A 6,802-nucleotide genomic window follows, 5' to 3' on the forward strand; every position below is an offset into this window, starting at 1 on the left:
ATAGGCAAGAAAAAACTCTTCTCAGGCAAACAAACAGCAAAATGGCCCTTCACAGGGGCAGCCAGGCAATCACTATCTGCAATCCCTTTGAGCGCAAGCAAAGATAGCCTTACATAGTCCATACACAGGGCACTATCACATGCTCATGCACCAATCAGGCAGAGTACAAGCAAGCAAGCCTATCACAGCTGTTTTCCCCACAAAATCCTAAGGATATTAGCTAACAGTTTCCTTCCTTCTATAGAGAAGAGAGGAATGTCAAGATTTGTTTGCAGAAATACAAAGTAGTAAGTATCTATTTACATTCAGGAGAAACCATAAAGAATTTGCAAAGGGTGGGAAAAGAGATTGAGAGTAAAAACAAGTGTGAGAGCTAGAAAGAGGGAGAGAGATAGAGAAAGAAAGAAAAAGAGAGAGAGAGAAGGGATGGAGACACAAATCAAGTGAAAATAAAATGCAAATTCTGGAATGTTCACATTCTTTGAACAATAACAAAATGACCAAGTAGAGCTAACAATTAAAAAGTGTATATGCATCAGTAGCTAGCCCTAACAACAGGACATGTACCTTATGGTAATGACATTATAATAGGAAAAGACATATCTAGATGAAGTAAATAAGAATTAGAATAAGTAGTAATTAGTGTCACCTAGTCTAATTTGATCTATCTTTAGAGAAAATGCAGAGATAGGCAAAAGTAGGTTTACAGTGCAAGTGTATAAAACACAGAGTTTATTCTACATTACAATTTATTACTAATTGTATTATTTTCCGTATGAACAACTATAAACCTACTTTTGCCCCATCTTGTATATAAAGAAGTTTGTCCAAGACTTGTACTAAAGTAACAACTCCTTTTATAGCTGTGTCAAATCTGCTACTTAAACCTATTAATTTTAATTTTGAATAGTATCATTCTTGATAAATTACCATCTCAATTTCGGAGGTGTTCTTAGTCATATTCAAATGTGATTTGTCATTTTTAATTTCTTGATTCTTAAATAAGTTTTAATTCCATTAACTATTAACTGTAATCATTTATAATGAATGATATTTGTATCTCAAGTCATCTCAAGTCTATTAGTATTGTATGATTATTTTGTCTACTCTCATGAAAGAAAGTTTTTTATGATCTTATGTTTTGTGATGTCTGATATTTGATAGTGTGTTCAAAAGAATTTGTCATTGTGTAAGGTCTAATTTAGGGTATTTTCTTTCAAAAGAAGTTTGCTCTGCTTTTGCCATATACCTTAGAGAGTTAAAATGAAGAGATAATTCAACTTTTTTTGTGTGCATGTGGCTTTGTAGACTAGGTAAAAGTGTGAACTCAGGCCTCAAATCTCATAGAGGCCAGCTACCTCACATGGGAGGAGTTTTTCTTCATTTCACTCAGATCTAATTGAATCCAAATGAATTTCCTTATTGCCTACTCTAATGAAGAATATTTTTTATTGTTGTTTGTTCAGTCTCCCTTAGCATACTACTTAATTCATGAATCTCATTTTGGATATAGTTATCTCAACCATTTCACCATTTGCACAAACTTTGTTTGTAGCTCCCTGTGTGGTCATTTGGATAAAACTTTTAAATAGGACAGAGCTAGCATTTCTCCTTAAATATTTGCACTTGTTTCTTTCTTGATCTCTCGACAGTTTTCTTTACAATTTTATGTTGTCATGAATTTATTTGTTACTAAAATTACACTGAACCGGTATCTTTAGGTATTGTTGCAGAAGAATTTCAATTTTTTTATTCTATCAAAATATTAGGACTTTATAGTCTTCAATATACATTTTATTAAAGTTCTGTAGGAGAGAGAGATGTCATGAACTTCTTATCTCTCAAGAAATTCCCACTCATCTGCTACGTAGTGTCTCTTTTCCAGATACCGCCTCACTTGGAACTCCATCTTGCTAGTTCTATTCATGGTCAGACTGCCATTCTCACAGATTTTTCTTTTAAAAAAAATTATTTGTTTTTAGAAAGAGGAGAAAGAGAGAGGGAAAGAGAGAAAAAGAGGGAAGGGGGAGTAGGAAACATCAACTCCCACATGTGCCTTGACCAGGCAAGCCCAGGGTTTCAAACTGGCGACATCAGGGTTCCAGGTTGATGCTTTATCCACTGCACCACAACAGGTCAGACCTCACAGATTTTTTGATTTCACAATTTTTTTTTTTTGTATTTTTCTGAAGCTGGAAACGGGGATAGACAGTCAGACTCCCACATGTGCCGGACCGGGATCCACCCGGCACGCCCAACAGGGGGCGACGCTCTGCCCACCAGGGGGCAATGCTCTGCCCCTCCCGGGTGTCACTCTGTCATGACCAGAGCCACTCTAGCGCCTGGGGCAGAGGCCAAGGAGCCATCCCCAGCGCCCGGGCCATCTTTGCTCCAATGGAGCCTTGGCTGCGGGAGGGGAAGAGAGAGACAGAAAGGAAGGAGAGGGGGAGGGGTGGAGAAGCAGATGGGCGCTTCTCCTGTGTGCCCTGGCCGGAATCGAACCAGGGACCTCTGCACGCCAGGACGATGCTCTACCACTGAGCCAACCAGCCAGGGCCGATTTCACAAATTTTTTGAGCACAAAAATACTCTTTCTCAGGTTTCTTCTTAAATTCATATGACTCTCTCAAATTTATGCTCAGTTTCTCCCATATGAAGACAGAGAGGGTTCAGAAATGACAAAAAATAAAGAAAATATCCATCAAACAAACAAAGTAACCAAAATATGTAAAATTTAAATATGTAATTGCATAGGATAACTTCTATATTTCCAACTATCAATAATTTTGAAAATTTCTTGAAGCAACTTTTCATATATTAGAAAAAACTGCTTTAGATATTACTAAGAATTACATTAAACATAAATTACTTTGCTTAAAAATATTGTCTTGACAATACATAGATTTGTCTTTCAATAATTCCTTATTATTTGATATTTATGATTTTCTACCCATCACTTGGCATGTTTGTCATTTTTAGGTGTTTCATTTTTCTTACTGCTTTTCTCGATACCTATTACGTGTCAAAAGCATGACCCCTCTTTCATTTCTCAATCCACTCTTGGATTTTTTCATTATTTTCTTTTAGTATGGATTGTTTATTGGCTACTATTCTTTGCCTTCAAGCCTACTTCTAAACTAAGTCTCAATCAAAGAATCTTCTCATTTTTATGAGTTCTCTGACTACCCTGTATAAATCACATTCTCTCTCATGTCATTCTCAATCACCTCCCTTTATTTATTCTTTTCATAGAACTTATAAGAGTGAAACAATGTCTGGCACATATTAAAAGTTAAATAAATATGTTTAATAAATTAAAGAAACATTCCATAATTTTTCAAACTTCTATGACACTTTCAGATCAGATCTTTATAAAGACCTCTTCTCCAAAATATATATTTTTAAAACTGTCCCCTGAATAGGTTGATTGGTAGCATATGACACTGATAGATTTTTAAAATCAGGAAGAATAGCATTTTTCAGTGACTACCTTACTATTGATAATAAATCTTTACAGATTTTATTTTTATTGTCAAAGCCTGGAAGATTAACTGCCTTTAAGTACTAGAGAGAATAAAAGTTATCAAATAGGGAGAGCTACTACTGGTTTATAGCCTTCTGTACTTTACAGAAGATATAAAAAATTGAGTAAGGCACCATCTAAGAACAGAGTTAAAAGTCAGCAGTGTCACTGACTGATTTCTGAAGACCATCTTCAAAGAATAGAAATAAATCCAAGTTGTCTTCCTAAAGCTTACAGTTTATTTGAATATTGTTAATTACGATTCATTAAAACAGTTTTTCTAATTCTCTTCTTTAGTGTTCATATATCTTAGTCACCAATACTATAAAAATAAATAATCTGATATTTTGTGTTTCTCTATACATATGTAAAAACAACAAAATAAAAATTACAATCTCTTTGGGTTTTTTTTTGTAGAGAATATAACAAGTTCAACCACTGATTTCAAGATTTGTTTTTGGATCTAGAAATAAAAAAGACACATTTGAGCATCACTCTAAGACTATATTTCCACCTGAAGGAATATATAAAGCATTAGCATTATTATTTTAAATATTATATTTAATAAGAGTTTGGAGGTAAAAATCCAATTCATTTTTTTATTAATTTATGAGAATTCGGAATTATGGGTCATGAAACTTGCACCTTTTATGCATACAAATGTGAAATGTGAAAGTGCTTTTTAGTACTATAATATCAGAGTAAAAGTGAACCATTGGGCACAGATTACTTCAATTTTCAAGTTCAATTTTATGTTTTTATATTATTTATGAAATTTTTAAACAGCCAATATAAAGATACCTCTAAGGTATTGTTATATAAGTGGTACTACAGAGAAAGAACTCACCTATACAAGTCTGACATTTTTTTTCTTTTTTTCATTAATTTGATCAGACATTGAAGCAAGAACTGACACTGGCAGAGAGAAATGTTTGAGCATCAGCTTCTGTATTTCAGAAATGTCTATGCCAAACATGGTGAAGAAAGCATCATGAATTTTTTTAAAAAATCTTTTTTCTTATCAAGAAGGTGAAGAATGTGAAGGTTTCCTACAGTATAGTTAGAAAGCCCTTTAGTGTAAACAAGAATGTGAACTATATTCTAGGTTCTTCAGGCTCTCAGCAAGAACACAGACTCTCTGAAAGAACTCCTGGGAAAAGGTTTAAAGAGTTCTAGATCAGGGTTTTTAACAAGAGAGAACTTAACTCCAGCCAGACATTTCATAATATGTACAGGCATGTTTGCTTATCAAGGAAGTGTTACCTGTGTGTAGAAGCAATGTGTGCTTCCAAATATCCTACAAGGCACAGCAGAGCCTCCCATAATAAAGAATGAGTCAGTCCAAAACTGACAATAACATGAAGATTGAGAAACCCTGTTCTAGACATTCTAAATTAATTTGTATTCAACAAATATCAAAATTTGTATATGAATGCCACCACTGTGGAAACATTCTTGCGATTTCTACTTGGAAATGTCAAGAAAAGTAAATTTAGAATATGTTAAGGAACAATTTAAAACAATAAAATAAAACTAAATAAAGTTATCATATCTTGATGTTTTCAGTATTTAATAAACTACTCATAAACATAATTATTTATGAGTAGTTAAGCTACTCATAAACACAATTTATTGTTTTCATTATCATTAAAAACATTCAAATTTTACTAAGCTAATATAGATTTCCTTGCTCATCTCATTAGGGTGCCTCTTAGTCTCTGCTGGTAACTTCCTTCTATCTTGTTCTCCATGGCTTCTGGCTTTAACTCTGGGAGATTCCTTATTGCTTAATATCCTCAATACCTGTACCTAAACTTGCTTTTTTTCCTTGTTTGCCGAAAGAGTTCCTCAGACTGTTTGCTGCTGATTCGGGATTGAGATTAAGTGTTGCTGAATTCAGGAACTGGACAGAAACTTTATAGAACAGGTTTGTGTTTTCTTTGATGATAGAATTTCCTTTAAAAAAAAGTAAGTTTCTAATTTATTTGTTTTTTGTGTCATCCATGTGCAAATAACCACATCCACGAATCCTTTCGGGACATTGATTTTTAATCCTGCTAACTCTTATTTATTTGCTGTTTTCTATATCTAACCTACATTTCTTCCGCATTTAAATTGTGGCAACCTGAGGCAATTACAATTATTGTTAAGGATGTAAAATCATTAATCTCTAATAAAAATTTTTATCATTGGGATGGTCCCTCTGAGTCAGGACAAGATTATCAGATGGAAGTCAACATTTTTTGGGGTGAGAAGGACCGGAGATGGGTTGGCATTTGGGGACTAGCTGACTGGATATACTTGATTTCTGGTCAAGTGGAATATTTATAGGGACATGAATGTGCTTTAAGTTTTGGTTTGCTGACATGGCACCCTAGCATTAGTGGCTCCAGCTTGGGCCCAGAAATTCATTTCAACACCAGTCAGGAAATTTGATTTTTTTTAAAAGAGGAACTGAATTGCCTAGAAAATTACTACAATCTTATATTTAGAGTTGCCTTAATGGCCATCTGGGGTAATATCTTTTCATTGGAAAAGTGACTGATTTTATTTCCTATGATATTCATAGATTTTTTAAAAATAATTTTTATTTATTCTTATTTCGAATGTATGCAAAAAGTCTTCATGTGAAACAGAACCATAAAATAGCAAAATAGCTTAAATGTAGCAATGTAAAAGTAGAAAATTTTAAAGACATTATCATAGCAGTGTTTGGCTAAGTATGCTGCAAAGAGATTGAATATCCGTTGACTTTTAGAGTTACTGTCTGATGGATATTTTCATTTACTTCTTAAAGCACTGATAGCTATCCAAGTGTATATCTGGCATAATTCTTGCACTTGGACATTTATATCCCATAAAACCATTTCCAAAGCAACCAGGAGCCCAAACCAGCTACAAAACAACACTGTTATATAATATCATTGTGGATTATACTAATTCTTTTTAAAGCTCCGTGTGATGGAGTAAAGTAATAGAAGCACAGTTTCTTACCGTTTATCATACAGGAAAGCATATAACATCCTTTCAACAAATGGAGTGTTTCAAATCTGTATCACTTTGAAATTTTGTAAATTTACTTTCCTCATCAGATCAGGCCAATTAAAATTTTAGATAGTTTTGTCAGAGTCAGATGTGTACAACTCACGATAGTTAGGTAAAATTAGATATGTGTTGAGATGTAAATATTATGAATTGTAAATGGCAGCCAACCCTTTAAATAAGAACAAAACAAACAAATTTAATTTTTATAAAAGAGCTTTTATATTTAAGAAGTCA

Source organism: Saccopteryx bilineata, chromosome 5 (assembly GCF_036850765.1).
Source record: "Saccopteryx bilineata isolate mSacBil1 chromosome 5, mSacBil1_pri_phased_curated, whole genome shotgun sequence".
Classification (NCBI taxonomy): domain Eukaryota; kingdom Metazoa; phylum Chordata; class Mammalia; order Chiroptera; family Emballonuridae; genus Saccopteryx; species Saccopteryx bilineata.